Below are 17219 nucleotides of genomic sequence, written 5' to 3' on the forward strand. Positions count from 1 at the left end.
GGCGAATTTCCCATGAATATAGGCAACAAGATGGAGGACTTTTGTTTCCAAGCTGAGTTCGCAATGTTCACTCCCCCTCACGTTTCTGTCAACGGCTGCTTCAGCAGCAGGTCGTTTCCTTAGGATGAGATTGTTTAGCTTCTGCCCTGTTGTTGGATCCATCACCAGCAGACACAGCCGTGCAGATATTTCCTGGGCATTCGGCTAGTCAGTTCGCAGCAATGCTTCCAAACTTCTCATGGTAATAGATAGTTAAGCCACCTCAACTTTAATTAGATGATGTACCCTTGGGAACCTCCTGATTCACAAGCTAAGAATGAGGGTCGGGAGCGAGTAAATAGGTTGAAGGCAAATATTGAAAAGGGGCCGCATGCACATGCAAAACCAGGATCAGCGTACCTGGAGGAAGGCAGTTTGAATATTTTCCCCTAAATTTCGAAGGTGGTCACAGAAATAAGAACAAGGAACAAGATGAATAAAGCAATGGTTTTGGGATAGTATTAGACAACAAAGTATTTACTTATCAGACGCAAAATACTACGAGGACTTTTGTAGCTTAAATATATTTTAGAGAGTTAGAATGGTGCCAACCGACTTCGAAAGGCAATGTAATTGTGAATAAAACTCGCAGATATAATTTAACAATGGCAATTCTGTGTTTTGCTAAAAGGGAGAGGAGAAAATAGAGGACGTGAGTGTTCATGTGCATCTGTATACGAATGTATCGAGTCATACTGAGAGTGTTGTCACAGAAAGCTATGAAGTTGTGGCTAAAGAATTAAGGTCTTGAGCACAAATGGATGGAAGATGTGCAGAAACAATTAGCACTTTTCGCCGGCCACAATTAAATTGACACATCCGTTTCTGGTCACCATTCTCCAGGGTTGATGCTTTAGCCCTTTAGAGGATGCAAAATAGGTTTGCCAGATTGGTGACATGGATGAGGAATGTTAGTGGCAATATTAGGTTACGGGAGATTGGATTATTCGAATGTGAGGAAAGTCGGTATTTGGTCATTTTTTTATGGGAGGGTACCTCAAATAGAAGAGGTTTAGATGAGGCAGAAAAATTAAATATGTTCCAAGTTTCTGATCGTGCAGTGATTGGTGGTGTAGTCTTAATGTTTTGGTAAAACATACCGCAACATTTGATGAAGAGTAAGCTTTATACTGTGAGTGCTCATGCCTTCAAGACGCTGTTTCTGAAACGAAGGTAATCCATGTTTGCTAAAGACAATGTGTTGGCCACTAGATGGAAACCTTAAGGGCTAACGAGATATGGAGGGAGAATGGTACCGATGCAATTGTCCTCCGGAAGCTAGTGATTCGAAACAAACCTGTTGGACTTTAACCTGGTGTTGTAAGACTTCTTACAGCAGTGTTCTGAGTTAAGAGAGAGGACATTGAGAGAGTAAGGAAGAGCGAACACTTTGGTTGCAACTATTCTTCTGCCCGTTTTTTAAATTAAGTTTTACACGACGTGCTGTAGGAAATTATGAACTTTATTCCAGAAGAGGCATCAGTTGATGCTAACGACAGAATAACTGTCAGCTTTCAATCGTCGGCTGCATAATGAAGTGTTAGTTCCCAACAGATATTGAGAGTGCGCTCTCTTTTTGATGGACATCTGCAGCTGAAAAACGGGGCAGATTCAGTTCATACGAAATTGGCTGAGAACTGTAATTTAATGCTACAATCACTGACATGGTAAGAACAAATTTATGTTAACTGAAATGCGTATGTCACTGGTAGAAAGGACATCAACTGACAATACATTGGGAAGTCTCTGTCACTGTTACAGTAATGTGACCTGCCAGTAAATTGGTAGTTTTTGTTGACTGCTAGATGAAGTTAACCTGTCAGGTAATAAGGATCGTAGTGTGGTGATACTGGAAGCTGCCCTGCCAGCAATTGTGATATATTTTGGAGGGAGTACACATGTCAGTATTTCGAATTGTTTTGTGGCACTGCCACTGGAAGGCGGTCTGTCAGTAAAGTAGGATGTTTGTGTCAGTGCAACAGAAAATCGCCTGCCAGCAAATGGTAATATGTATGTTCCGGCTACAGGAAGTTGCCTGTCAGTAAACTTGGATGTTTGTGTCAGTGTTACAGGATGTCGACTGTCAGGAAATTTAGATGTTTGTGTGGTGAAGCTGGCGTGTTAGTAAGTTGAGATATTAGTGTCGCTGCTACAGGAAGGAAGCTATCAGTAAACTGGGATGTTTGTGTCACTGTGACAGGATGATGGCCTGTCAGGCAATTGAGATGTTTGTGTCAGGGCTACAGGGAACGTGGCCTCAGTATATTGGGAAATTGTTCTCAGTGCTACAGAAAGGTGGTCTGTCAGTGAATAGGGATTCTTTGTTATTGCTACGGGCAAGAGGCCTTTGCGCAAGTTGAGATGTTTTATGTCAGCCCTAAGTGGAAGTGACTTACCTGTAAATTTGGATATGCGTTAATCTACCCCTTTGGCAGTGTTAATTTTATGTTTAAGGTAGAACAAGCGAGAAAGTTTCCATTACGCAATTGTTTTGGCTGCTTTATTTAACTGATTTTTTTTTCAGATTGAGGACATGTTCCAATATATTTCTTAACTGCTCCCTGAATTTCCTCTGGGTCACTGCATAAATGAATGTGTTTGTGCAGCAACTCAGCAACTGAAGCATATTTGCACTTTCTTGGAGAATGAATTTTGGGTCATTGAAACCTTTGATTTTAAAATCCTTTGTCAATCGATCATAAAAGAATTGTACAACATATGTTATCCACAATAAGCTGAAGCTCCCTGAAATGGCAAACAGTAAAACAATGGACTTTCTCCTGTTCTCCATCTCTTGGTCAGTCTTATTTTCTCTGTTGCTCTGCGACCAGAGTCTCCTGCGGGCTCTGTTTACCAAACGAATGTGTCTGACTGTCAGCACATTAAACAAAATAATCAGAAAGAACGAGAGGCAAGGAGTTAAAATGCGGTCAGACCAATCAAATGCTGTCCACACAATTGAAGTGTAACGGATTTCCTTCTGCTTACAATACATTGGGACATTGTCAAATATGTAAATTGGTTCGTGAATAAAATACCATGGAATACTTTTAAAGCAACTTAGAGCACAAACCATTACAATAACCCCAGCCGCCGTTTTCTCAGTGCAATATTTTGCTTTCAGCTTTTCGGCCGAAATGGCCACAAATCGATCGAAGGTGAAAGCGACCGTTAACCACACAGAACTGTCTCTTGCTGCATGAATTAACGTGACACTGAGGCTGCACACGGGAGTGATGGACAGAAAAGTCCCTGGAAAATAAATACTAGGTATCCGATTTATTATCACTGCGGTGACAATAACGAGCAGGTCAGTCACTGCCATGAACACCAGGTACCGAGTGATACATCTGGAGAGACCGCATCTTCCTCGGTTCAGAATCACAATAGCGACCAAATTAACTGTAAGACAGAGAGAGATAAAAGTTGAGGAGAACAGTCCAAACATAATTAATTCATTCACCCGAATTATATAAAATAATGATACTGGAAAGGATGGCGCTGAGACCTTTACAGGAAAGGAAGAGAGTGTTGAAATAAATCAGCACAAAATGTTATAAATCTGTAAATATCAATATGTAAACTCGAGCGCTTGTGAGATTAAAAAAAACGTTAAAATGCTTTACATTAATATGTAGGAGAGGTAATTACATCTACAGAATCAACAGAATTACAAATTGAATAAAAATCAAAACGACATTTTAATCACTATTACAAGTAATAAAATAAAAGCGGAAACCTTTCAATAGATGGGATCCCACCAGTATTTAAGAAAAAGGTCAAAAGATATTACCCTGCAGTCACACGAAGAATCCTTACGAGTGTGGCTTCATAACCCCCATAGATATTACTTTCCTCTTGTTTTGGAACCTGTGATACTAGTCAGGAACATTAATGTCCAAAGTGCAGTGAGAGCACCTGGTGCTTATTCAATACTGTTCTTAAATTTTAGTGTAACTGCCTCACCTTGATATCTATTTGTAGCGTCTTATGTAAGGACCAGAGTTCCTAAAAAGCAGCACTCTCAAAATACTTCGTAGTGTCGGCATCAATTATGCATTGCTGTCTTCGAGTACGATTTCAAGCAAATAATTCTAAACCTAAGGCACAACGAACTGAACTAAAACCCGACATTTGACATAAATGTACGACTTTCAATAAGATAACCCTTCCTAGAATGTCTACGATTAGTGGTGCAGCCGCTATTGGAAACACAATGAAGTCATCTATATTTCACAGTTGTGGTTCCGAATGGACAGGAGATGGCGGCGGCTAAACCGTCTAAGCTAATGAGAATGAACAGTCCTTCAAGCAAACGGAGGAATGATGCCTTTAGTGAGGTTGGATCAAATAATTCGAATTGGAGACGTCAAGCACTCCGCGAATATCAGAAAGAATGCTCAGAGTGAATGTGTTTTCAGCTGAAAAGCCCAGGAGCCGTGTATTTTTAAAGAACATTACGAGCGAAAGCGAGGAAACTGGGGTGGATATTCCTCGAACACTGCTGCTACTGCCATAATTTTCTTGATTTAAAAATGGACAAGCGCTACAACTTACCTCCAAAGTCTTCAAACCAAATAATAATGTCATCCCTTATTTAACTCTTAATCAATTGTTCCTTTAATTTATTTCTGAGGCCAATCATTTATTTCTGAAGTGAAGTGCTCGCCTTGTATGCATTCGGAAGAGAGATTCCCTCCTGTTAAATGATAACTTTAGACCAGATGCTCAACAACTTGTTGCAGTACTTTACCCGGAACAGCGATAGCTGCGAGTGCCGTGTAGTAAATGGCATATGCTAGACCTCGTGGCGGCACGTGCATTTTCAATGAGAAGAACCGGTAAGTGTTCAGGATGCAACGCGTGATCTGTTGAATATCAAAGGGATCCATTTTTATACCTTATGTCAATCCCTAAGAGACTCAATTAGATTGAAAAATAAGCATTTGTATTAAGTACAGTCACTGAACAAAGATCAGTGACGCCAGGATCTGCATGATATCTAGACACAGAATGAAATATTAAATACGATCGATATTATGCATTTTAGTGCAATACGTAGATGGAAATGAGCCTTGGTGTATTAAAAGGGAAAGTTATCTATTTAAATAAAAGGGAAATCCGGTTTTACGGCTTTAATCTGTGGTTGGCTGGAGTAGAGGCGTAAGAACGGTGACGAAGTGCATTAGCACTTGGTGCGCTTGGCTGGAGTACAAGCGTGGCACTTGATGGCCTTCATGGAGTAGAGGTGTGTTAGCCGTTGGTGTGCTTGGGTGAAGTAGAGGTGTGGCACAGGGTCACCTTGAAGGGAAAGAGGTGTATTAGCACTTGGTGTCCTTGGCTGGAGTAGGGGGGCTGCCCTTGATGGCCTTGCCATGGAAGAGGTGTTGTTCAAAAGGGAAAGGTTAGTTGTATGGCATAAGGTGTTGACGATCGGGGAGAGGAAATGTGGGGGGGGGGGCGGAGATTCGCGTGGGAAAGGTACCATGAGGTAGAAGGGGCCTGTGGAAGAGAGGCTTTGGTTTTAAGGGACTTGGGATTTATTGCGGGTGGGAACTGGGAGTGAGGGTCTCGCGTGGGACACCTTGGAGGAGGGATATGGGGTGACTGAGGTCAATAATATTAATAACCTTTTTTATTGTCACAGGTACGCTTACATTAACACTGCAATGATGTTACTTTGAAAGTGCTCCGGTCACCACATTCCGGTGCCTGTTCAGGTACACAGAGGATGATTTCAGAATGTCCAATTTCTTATGGACTTGTGGGAGGAAAGCAGAGCTGCCACGGGGAGAATGGGCAGTCTCCGCACAGACAGTAACCCAAGCGGGAATCGAAGCTGGAACCCTGGTGCTGTGAAGCAACAGCACGAATCACTGTGATACCACGCCAGCTAGAAACAAAATCAAAATGTGGAAGTGGGCGGAAAGGCTTTTTTCGTTGTGTGGATGCGTGGAATGGGGGACACAGCTTTGATAAATGGGCCTGAGGCGGACTGATACCTCCTCAGAAGAGGGAACCAACGTTCGTGGGTTTGGCTGCGAGGTACCCACTGTGCTGCCACCTTTGGCGGTGAACGCCGGGTCAAAAGGTTTTGGGAGTCCTGGTACCAGTTGCGTCAGAGGGGTAAAGTTTGTTGGCGCCCCATCCTTTCGATCGGCGTACCCTTAAGCGGGCTTTTCCCACAGAGGCCCTGTGTATTGGAGCTGGAACTGGGTGGGCATAATTTTTTCCGGGGGGTACAGTGTGGGTACCATGGTCTGGGTATAGTGGTATGGGGTGAGTGGACTCAAAGATCCCTTCTAGGCGATTTGGTGCTATTGTCGTTCTGTTGTGAACCAAATGCCTTTATCTAGTTGACATGGTACCATCCGGCTTTTTTGGGGTTCAAGAATGCATTGCATACTGAAGGGCGAGCCTTATCTACCAACGAATAGGGCGGGGCATATTTGGGGACCAAGAAAGTATCTGGATGGATGGAAAGCCTGGAGCAATACCTATTGTCGTACCTCATATTCAACAGGAATCACGTTCCCATTGAAGTAGGCCTTCCTCTGTTGTCTCCGTTTTCTTGTCCTAACGGCTGCCTGGACATTTTGTAATCATGTTTGCACAGCGTTCTCGCGTGTTTTGTGTGGCGATTTCAGGTTCGGGTAGATCCAACCCCAGTAGAGACTCGATTCCTCGGATAGGTCCTCTGATTATTAAGATGTGGAGGATGTATCCGGTGGAACTAGACACAGAGTTCCATACTATCATGAGTACGAAGGGCAGGACTTTATTACAGGAATGGTCGTTCTGATGAACAGTTTTGCGCATCATGTCTTTTGGGGTGCGGTTCATTCTCTCTACAATATCACTGGGTTCTGGTGGTATGCGATGAGGAATTGTTGATTGATGCGATGATTCTTGTTATTTTATTGCAAACAGTTCCATTAATTGGTCTGTGGAATCGGTGCCCTGGTGGGAGTCGATGCTGCTGGGAAGTCCCCACCTCGTGAATATATGCTGCACTAAGATGTCAGCCGTGACCTTGGACCTGTAAGAGCGGTTTGGGAAATCCTCCACCCACCTACTAAAATGTCTTCAACGATCAGAATATACTTGTGACCTTCTGCTTCGGGAGGTAGAGGATCGATATATTTAATCTGGAGGTATGTCCAGGGAACCTCCGCCCGTCTGGCATTTCTCAACTCCCCTTTTCGAACATATTTATTGGGATTATTCTGTGTGCATAATATAGAGTTGTCAACATAACGTCCCACATCCTGTTCTAGGATTAGCGAACAGCATAATCCTTTAATTTACTCTCTTCTAGCATTGCCCCCGAGGGACCCTGGACTTCGTGATTCTGGAAAATAATTAGATTGTCTTTCCTGATCGGAACCACAGAAAGCCGCCAGTAGTATGTTCGGCTATTTCTTAAATAAGGCGGGGAATGCCCCTTCGTGAATCTGATTCGTGTCCTGGTCGCTGCTTTGGACCTATTTAAGGTCTTCGATCTTGGTCTGGCAGATTATTTCAGCTTCGATTCGTTCGATAACCATGGGTTGCCAAAAGTGACTTCCCGGGCCACCTGTTTGGCAAATTCATCTTCCCTTATATTTACAAGTGGCGAGGTGCAGTGATGGTGCTTAACTTTGATGATGCAACACCCACGGCCTTGGGCCATCCCAAAAATGAACCACAGCAAGGGCGCTGAGGGCAGAGCTTTCCCATCTGCCGAGCCGAATCCACTTACTTCTCACAGTGGCCAGAAGTCGGTTAATCCATTACAGACATACATTCTATCTCAGTGTATATCTGCTGCGGTGGGGAACAGGGCAGGATGACTGACCATGACCACGTATGCTGTGGCTGCTAGCTCGAGAGCTTGGGTACTAATGTATAGCTGGCATTTTAAGGCCAGTTCCCTCAGGAGCTTGCTTTCCTGGTCTTTTACATAAATGCCAGAATCTGGTATCCTGTTCCCCTCTTCCACCTTGGAAGATCCGTCTACGTAGATTTTCGGAGTATTGTTGCGGCAGTCGGGTTGATTCCCTTTGTACTCTCTTTAGTCCTGGCAGAAATGGTCTATTGAGGTCGTTTATTGCCGGAATATGACATTTGTGAGGTTCCCCTCCGTAAGGTATGTTGTCTGGCAGGAAGGTGGAGGCTCAGGTATGATTCACTGCGATGTCCCGGCCCTGGAGCATAAATGTCCATCGTGCCAACCGTTTTGTTTCAGTAAACAATTTTAATGAGGTATTTTTTGGCATTGTCAACAGTAGAATTACATAACGAGAAAACAAAAGAACTGTACAGTAAACAAAGTACATACTGCAATTGCCGTAGCCCACCCCAGCCAGATCTGCCTAATTGACCCCCTATACTACATTCCCCTAACCCTCCCTCCTCCCCCACCCCCTCCCGCTGACGATTATTTATCCGCAAAGAAGTCAATGAATGGTTGCCACCTCCGGCCGAACCCTAACAACGACCCTCTCAAGGCGAACTTGATTTCCTCTAAGACCAGGAAATTCGCCATGTCTGACAGCCAGGCTTCCGACTTCGGGGGCTTTGAGTCCCTCCAAGTTAGAAGTATCCGTCTCTGGACTACCAGGGAAGCAAAGGCCAAGACGTCGGCCTCTTTCTCCCCTGGACTTCCGAGGCCTCTGAAACCCCCAAAATCGCCAGCTCTGGATTCATTGCCACCCTTGTGTTCAGTACTCTAGACATGACGTCCTCGAACCCCTGCCAGGATCTCCTAAGTTTTGGACAGGCGCAAAACATGTGGACATGGTCTGCTGGTCCTCTCAGACACGTTACACACCTGTCCTCTACGCCGAAGAATCTGCTTATCCGGGACACTGTCATGTGGGCCCGGCGGACGACCTTAAATTGAATCAGGCCAAGCCTGGCACATGTTGCAGTCCCATTGACTCTACTCACCGCGTCCGCCCACAGGCCTTCCTCGATTTCCCCTCCCAACTCCACTTCCCATTTATGCCTCAGCTCCTCGATCTGCGTCTCCTCCTCCCCCATGAGCTGCTTGTAAATATCCGAGACACTTCCCTCCCCCATCCTCTAGACAATACCCTATCTTGGATCCAACATAGTGCCAAGAGTGGAAATGATGGCACCTGCCGACGCAAAAAGTCCCGCACCTGAATATAGCGGAATTAATTCCCCCTCGTCAACCCAATCCTGGCCTCCAGGGACCCTCAAGCTAGGGAAGTTGCCTTCCAAAAACAAATCCCCCATCCGCTCAATCCCCGCCCTCCGCCATACCCGAAAGCCCCCGTCCAATCTCCCCGGGGAAAACCGATGGTTGTCACATATCGGGGACCAGACCGATGCTCCCGTTGCTCCCACATGCCTCTTCCACTGTCCCCAGATCCGAAGGGCCGCCACCACTACAGGACTGGTGGAGAAGAGCGCCGGCGGGAACGACGCAGGGACGCCGTCACCAACGTCCCCAGACTGGTACCCCTACATGAGGCTGCCTCAACCCGCTCCCAAGCCGACCCCCTCCCCTCCCACCACCACCCACTTCCTTATCATGGCTATGTTAGCCGCCCAATAATAGTTGCTGGAATTCGGCAGTGCAAGCCCCCCTCTCCCCTCCCCCCCCCCCCCCCCCCCGTTCCGCTCGAGCATCACCCTCTTCACTCCCGGGGACTTGCTCGCCCAGACAAAGCCAAAAATGATCTTGCCTACCCTCTTAAAAAAGGAACGTGGAATGAAAATGGGGAGACACTGGAACACGAATAGGAACCTCGGGCGGACCGTCATTTTAACTGTCTGTACTCTCCCAACTAACGACAGCGGGAGCGCATCCCACCTCCGGAACTCCCCTCACAATTGATCAACCAGCCGGGACAGGTTCAGCTTGTGCAATCGACCCCAATCCCGCGCCACTAGTATTCCCAGGTACCTGAAACTGTCCCCAACTAACCGGAACGGCAGCTCCCTCAGCCGGTCCCCTTGGCCCCTCTCCTGAACAACAAACATTTCACTTTTTGTCAAATTCAATTTGTACCCCGTAAACCGGCCGAATTCCCCCAGGGTCGCCATGATTCCGTCCATCCCCGCCATCGGGTCCGAAACGTACAAGAGCAGGTCATCTGCATACAATGAAACTCGATGCTCACCCCCCCCCCCCCCGAAGCAGCCCCTTCCAACCCTCTGAAGCCCTCAGAGCAATTGCCAGCGGTTCTATAGTTAGTGCAAACAGCAGTGGGGAGAGGGGGCCCCCCTGCCTCGTCCCGCGGTGCAGTCTAAAATAGTCCGAAGTCGTCCTATTTGTACTCACACTCGATCCGGGCCTGATATAGCAGCCTGGCGCAGTCGATGAAGGCCACCCCAAATCCAAACCATCCCAGCACCTCCCATAAGTACTCCCACCCTACACGGTCAAACGACTTCTCCGCGTCCATTGCCACCACTACCTCCACCTCCTTTCCCTCTGGGGGCATCGTGATCACATTGAGCAATCTTTTTATATTCGCCACCAGTTGCCTACCTTTAACGATCCCTGTTTGATCCACCCCAATAACACTCGGCACACAATCCTCAGTCCTAGTGGCCAAAAACTTTGCCAGCAGCTTAGCATCCACGTTAAGAAGGGAGATCGGCCTATAAGACCCACACAACTCTGGGTTCTTGTCCCTTTTCAAAATCAAGGAGATGGTAGCCTGCGACATCGTCTGGGGCTGCACCCCTCTGTCCCTTGCCTCATTAAAAACCTTGACCAGCAGCAGCCCCAATATTCCGGAGAACTTTTAATAAAATTCTACCGGATACCCATCCGGCCCCGGGGCTTTACCTGACTGCATGGCCTTTAAGCCCTCCAATATCTCCTCGGCCCTGACCAGGGCGCCCAGTCCTTCTACTAGCTCCCTATCCACTTTTGTCATATTGAAGTAAACTTGAACTGAGTTTAAAAATGCTTTGCACAATGGGTCTCCCCTTTTGTGAAGCCAAAAGACAACTTTTCATTTATTGACACGAAGGGACAGCATATATAAAGCTCGGGCTGGATTGTCCATCCCGCTGCACCCATTGTCTTCTGTGGCGCGCCCCGGCCGGCAGCGAAATTCTTCATCCTACCACCGCATATTAAGGTTTCACATTGTGTGCAGCCTCACGCCGTCGGGAAATCCGCTGGTGTGAGTTCCCTGCCAGTGAACTGTAGGATCCCGCCGGCGGAAAATTCTGCCGAATTGTTTGCACCAGTCGGAGATTCTAGAACAAGGAATATATTCCAGAAATTAGGGGCAGACCAGTCAGAAGAAAGTTTAGGAAGAAATTCGACACACAAAGGGTGTTAGAGGTTTAGAACACTTCCAAGAAATGGCAATTGATGCTACATCAGTTTTTAATTTTAAATCTGAAATGGATGTTTTTGTTATGCTAATGTATTAATGGGTATGGGCCAAAGGCAGATATATGGAGTTAAGCCACAGATCAGCAATGAGCTAATTAAATGACGAACAGGTCATCATGTGCATCTGTATGTAAAAGTCGACGCTCATACTGAGAGTGTCGTTACAGAAAGCTATACATTTGTGGCTAAAGAATTGAGGTCTTGAGCACAAAGGGGTGGAAGATGTGCAGAAAACATTTGCACTTTTCTCAGACCACAATTAAATTGACACACCCGTTTCTGGTCACCGTTCGCCAGGTATGATGATTTAGACCTTTAGAGCATGCAAAAGAGGTTTGTCAGATTGGTGTTATGGATCACCAGCACCGTAGCATTGTGGATAGCACAATTGCTTCACAGCTCCAGGGTCCCAGGTTCGATTCCTGGCTTGGATCACTGTCTGCACGTTCTCCCCGTGTCTGCGTGGGTTTCTTCCGGGTGCTCCGGTTTCCTCCCACAGTCCAAAGACGTGCGGGTTAGGTGGATTGGCCATGCTAAATTGCCCATAGTGTCCAAGGTTGCCCTTAGTGTTGGGTGGGGTTACCGGGTTATGGGGTTATGAGGAAAGGGTGGAGGTGTGGACCTTGGGTAGGGTGCTCTTTCCAAGAGCCGGTGCAGACTCGATGGGCCGAATGGCCTCCTTCTGCACTGTAAATTCTATGATTCTATGATCAGGGATCTTAGTGGCAAAATTAGGTTAATGGAGCTTAACCTATTTGAGGAAAGGAGGTATCCGGTCATTATCTTACAGATGTTCACTCGAATATAATAGATTCAGATGAGGCAGCAAAATAAAATATATTCCAAGTTTCTGATCGTGCAGTAAATCGATGGTGTAGTTTTAAGGTTTTGGCAAAACATACCAACAACATTTGATGAAGAGTAAGCTTTATACTGCGAGTGGTAAAGACGTCATTTCTGAATTCATTTGATATGAAGATAGCTCATGTTTGCTGAAGGCAATGTGTTGGTCACTAGATGGAAACATGACGGGCAAACGAGATATACATGGAGAATGGTATTGACGAAGATGTGCCCAAGTAACCCAGAATGCTTGTGAAAATTTGAATAAATGCATTCTGGCTGGAAATAATTTGGTAACTCGATATATAAACACTTCGCAAAGCGAATGAAGGCGGTTGCGAAGTGGTATTCACACTGGACTGGAGATCCAGTGACCACTGTCCGAATCCTGGTGGAAATTCAATCCAATAACTATCTGGAATGAAATGTCTAATGATGAACTTCGATCTGGGCATTCGTACAACCCAGTTCACTGATCTCCTTTAACTAATGCCCTTTAGGGAAGGAAATCTGCAGTCCTCACCTGGTCTGACCCATATGCTTGTGACTCCTGGCCAAGCGTGTGACTACCGCCTAGCAGGCCTCTCGTTGGTATCAAACCGTTACAAAGTCAATAACTGTAGATCCTGCAAAGGCCTCCTTACTAATACCTGGGGACATACCTGGGGCAGCACGGTAGCATTGTGGATAGCACAATTGCTTCACAGCTCCAGGCTCCCAGGTTCGATTCCGGCTTGGGTCACTGTCTGTGCGGAGTCTGCACATCCTCCCCCTGTGTGCGTGGGTTTCCTCCGGGTGCTCCGGTTTCCTCCCACAGTCCAAAGATGTGCAGGTTAGGTGGATTGGCCATGATAAATTGCCCTTAGTGTCCACAATTGCCCTTGGTGTTGGGTGGAGTTACTGGGTTGTGGGGATAGGGTGGAGGTGTTGACTTTGGGTAGGGTGCTCTTTTCAAGAGCCGGTGCAGACTCGATGGGCTGAATGGCATCCTTCTGCACTGTAAATTCTATGATCTATGATATGCCAAATTTGGAAGAACTATCTCAAAGACTGATCAAACAACATACTGACAGAATCATATTTACATTTAACGTCCCAGCCACCACTATGATCATCAATAGGTATATCCTGTCCAAGAAAGGATCCAGCACAAGTGGCGGAACCGTGGAATGCAGTCGGGAGGGAGTTACCTTGGGAGTCCTCAACATCGACTGCAGACCCAATGAAGCCTCGTGGCTTCAGTTCAAGTATGAGCAAGGAAATCTCCTGCTGATTATCACATGTCGCCCAAACTCAGCTAATTAATCAATACTCCTCCATGTTGAACATCACCTGGAGTAAGCATTGAGGGTGGCAAGGGCACAAAATGAACTCTTGGAGGGGCACTTCAATGTCCTTAAGGCAGTAGTACAACGAGTGACCAACTGGCAGAGTCTTAAAGAACACAACTTCGAAACTCGGTCTACGACAGTTGGTGAGGAAACTAACAAAATCGAAAAGACATGCTAGACCTCAGCCTCACCAACCTGCCTGCAGCAGATGCATCTGTCCATGATATTATAGGTACGAGTGATCACCGCACAGCCTTTGTGAAGACGAAGACCCCTCCTACATAGAGAATACTGGCCATCTATTTTGTGCCACTACCATCGTGCAGAACGGGATAGGCTCAGAATAGAACTAGCAAGTCAAGACTGGACATCTACGTGGCGCTATGGATCAACAGCAGCCGCAGAATCGAACTCAGCCGCAATCTGTAGTCCCAGGGCCCGCATATGCCCCACTCTACCATTACCACTAAACCATGGCATCAACGCTGGTCCAATTAAGAGTTCAGGAGGGCATGCAAGAGCACCACCAGGCAGACGAAACATGAGATGTTAATCGTGTGAAGCTACAACACAGGACTACATGCATTCTAAACAACGTAAGTGGCAGTATATAGACAGAGCAAGGGATTCCACAATCAATGGAACAGATCTTAGCGCTGCAGTCCTGCCACATCCAGCTCTGAATGTTGGTGGACACTTCAACAATTCAGTGGAGAAACAATCTCCAGAACTATGCCCGTCCTCAAGGATGGAAGAGACCAGCACAACCGTGCAAAAGAAGTCACAATAATCCTCAGTCAGAAGGGCTTCGTGGACGATCCACCTCAGTCTCGTCCAGAAGTCTCCAGCATCATAGATGCCAATATGGATTCATTCAGGCTTATAGTGGAAAAGGGGCTGTAAAAGTTGTTTTGAGTTAAGAGAGAGAAAAGTGAGAGTAAGGAAGATCGAACACTTTAGCTGCAACTCGTCTTCACTTCGGTTTTTTAATTCATTTTTTACAGGATGTGCTGGAGGAAATTATGAACATTCTACCAGAAGATATACCCGTTGATGTTAACGACACAATAACTATATGTTTTCAATTGTCGGATTGCATAAATGAGTGTTAGCTTCCAACAAATATTGAGTGTACGCTCTCTTGATGATTGACATCTGCAGCTGAGAAACGCATTGAGCCGTTCATGGGAAACTGGCTGAGAACTGTGTAATTTAATGCTACAGTCACTGACATGATGCGAACATATTTATGTTAACTGAAATGCTTGTGCCACTGGTAGAAGGAACTCAACTGACAGTAATTTGGGATGCCTGCGTCACTGTTCCGGGAATGTGGCTTTTTAGGAAATGGGAATGACTGTGTCACTGCACCACAAATGTGGGCTCTCAGTGTTGAATCCCAAATTTCTTTATCCGTCAGTCTGGCCTCAATAAAAGTCGAGATGGATTTGCAAGTATAACAATAGTTATTTTATTCAGCTTGCAAGCTAAACTTAGTCCACAGTGATACAGATAACATGTTGCTCGCTGCAGCTCCGGGACTAAGTGAATGTCCCAGACAAAGAGATCAGTACTGATACATTCAAATGGCATCACGTTTCACATACTCGACACCCATAGGTCATCCTATATCCCTCCTGACTTGTTTGATCTATTCTGATTGGCTCACTTCCAATCCCTTTCTCCGGCCCCTATCAATTCAGCATCACTCTCATAGACACACCTCTTCCTGCTTTTTTCCATGCGGTCTAAAATCCTTTGTCTCTACTTGCCAGAATCAAAGTGGCTTATTTCTACATTACATTAACTAATATCTCTAAAGTAACTATTTTGTATCACATTCGTCATTCCCTCCTTTTATCATTCCATGATAACCGGACTATCCAATCCATAGCTACGGTTCCTCATCTAAAAAGATCCTTTGCTGCATTTCCAATTCCTGGCTTAGCCCCCCCTTCATCTGCTTCACCCTCATGAATTTTGACAGCTAAGATTTTAGGGGCGTTGATCTGTTCCAGTGCACCCTGCATTCTACCCATCACACATTTAAGGATGGCTGGGCCCACAAAGATGCAGCCGATAGCCACCACTAAATACATGACCATATTTATCAACCAGTCCTTCCAACCTCCAAATCGCCAGTTACCCCAAGAGCCAGGATCCTGCATCCCGTCCAAGTGATCCCGTATGTGATCCATAAATTTAGTGATGTTAGCGGTCAATTCTTGAACTCCCATGATACAATTGCCCTGCACTATGGCGCATACCCCACCCTCACGGGCCAGAAGGTAGTCAAGAGCATACCGGTTCTGCATTGCATACAACCGTAGCTGAGACAATTCCTTGGTTATTGCCCCGAGGGCTCCCAAGGTTTACTACCAGGGTTTTCCTCAGTTTGGCCTTTAACTAACTTAAGTGTATCTCCCGGTAACCTACGTTCTAGCTGTACTTCCCTTCTCATACGCCCTATCCTCTCTAGTCCCTTTCACTTTCTCATAGCCTCTTCCTACGCTCTTCTGACAGCCTGATTTTACCTTTATTGTACCACTCTTAACACATCCAAAATCAAATTTATATGTATTCCAAAAACAAGGCAATGTCCATATAATGTTCCCTTCCCATCGCCGAGACCGGTGCAACTGCTTCATGACTCCTGCATTCTCATTAACTTTGATGGCCTTCCATGAGTCGATACCATGTCCTCGTATATGGGGGCAGCGAAGAACATCACCTTTGCAGAGGTGATGTAACCTTGTAGATTGGTTGGGGCTACACAGATACATGATATTCCCCTTTTCCATGTCCATCGCCAATAACACGCCAAGCGAAGTGAGGCCAAATATCATACAGACGGTGCTTAGCCACCCCTTCATGCTCCACACCTGTAAAATAGCACTGGAGAAGGGAGGCAGGTTAGTATCCGACCTTTTACAGTAGTGGAGATGGACTCAATTTACAGTGATGTAGGTGGACCCAAGCACTTCGCCCCTCCACTTTAACTGCTGTGGGGGTGGTAAGGAGAACTTGGAAGGGCCCGTCCCATCGCGGCTCCGACCCCTTCCTAGTACAATTGTTGACCATGACATAACTACCGGGCTGGACTGAAAGTGAGCTAGGTACGGGGGGCGATGGCTGGTGAGCCGCGCGGACCTGGCCATGGAGTTCCTTGAGCACTTGCATGAGGGCTAGAACATAGGTGGTCATCTCTTCAGTCATCTGATGAAACTGAACCAGTCTGGGAACCTGCAGGCTCCAGGGAGTTCTAAGAGGCCTGCCATAAAGAATCTTGGCGGGAGAGAGCCGGTCCGGTCCCGCAGGAGTAACCCGCAGCTGGAAGAGGGCAACAGGGAGCAACTTAAGCCATGTCAGTCCCGTGTCTGTTCTTAATTTAGCCAATTTAGTTTTGAGGGTCTGATTGTGTCTCTCAACCAACCCGGCCGCCTGCGGTCTGTAAGCACAGTGTAACTGCTGGCGTATGCCCAACTGGGAGCAAAACTCCTTGTTAATTTGTCCAATAAAATGAGGCCCATTATCAGAACTTAACTGAGCTGGTATACCGTACCGGGGAATGATTTCCCTCATCAAGACTTTAACCACAGTAGCAGCTTTATTATCGATAGTCGGATACGCCTCGACCC

This window comes from Scyliorhinus torazame, chromosome 5 (assembly GCF_047496885.1).
Source record: "Scyliorhinus torazame isolate Kashiwa2021f chromosome 5, sScyTor2.1, whole genome shotgun sequence".
NCBI classification, from domain to species: domain Eukaryota; kingdom Metazoa; phylum Chordata; class Chondrichthyes; order Carcharhiniformes; family Scyliorhinidae; genus Scyliorhinus; species Scyliorhinus torazame.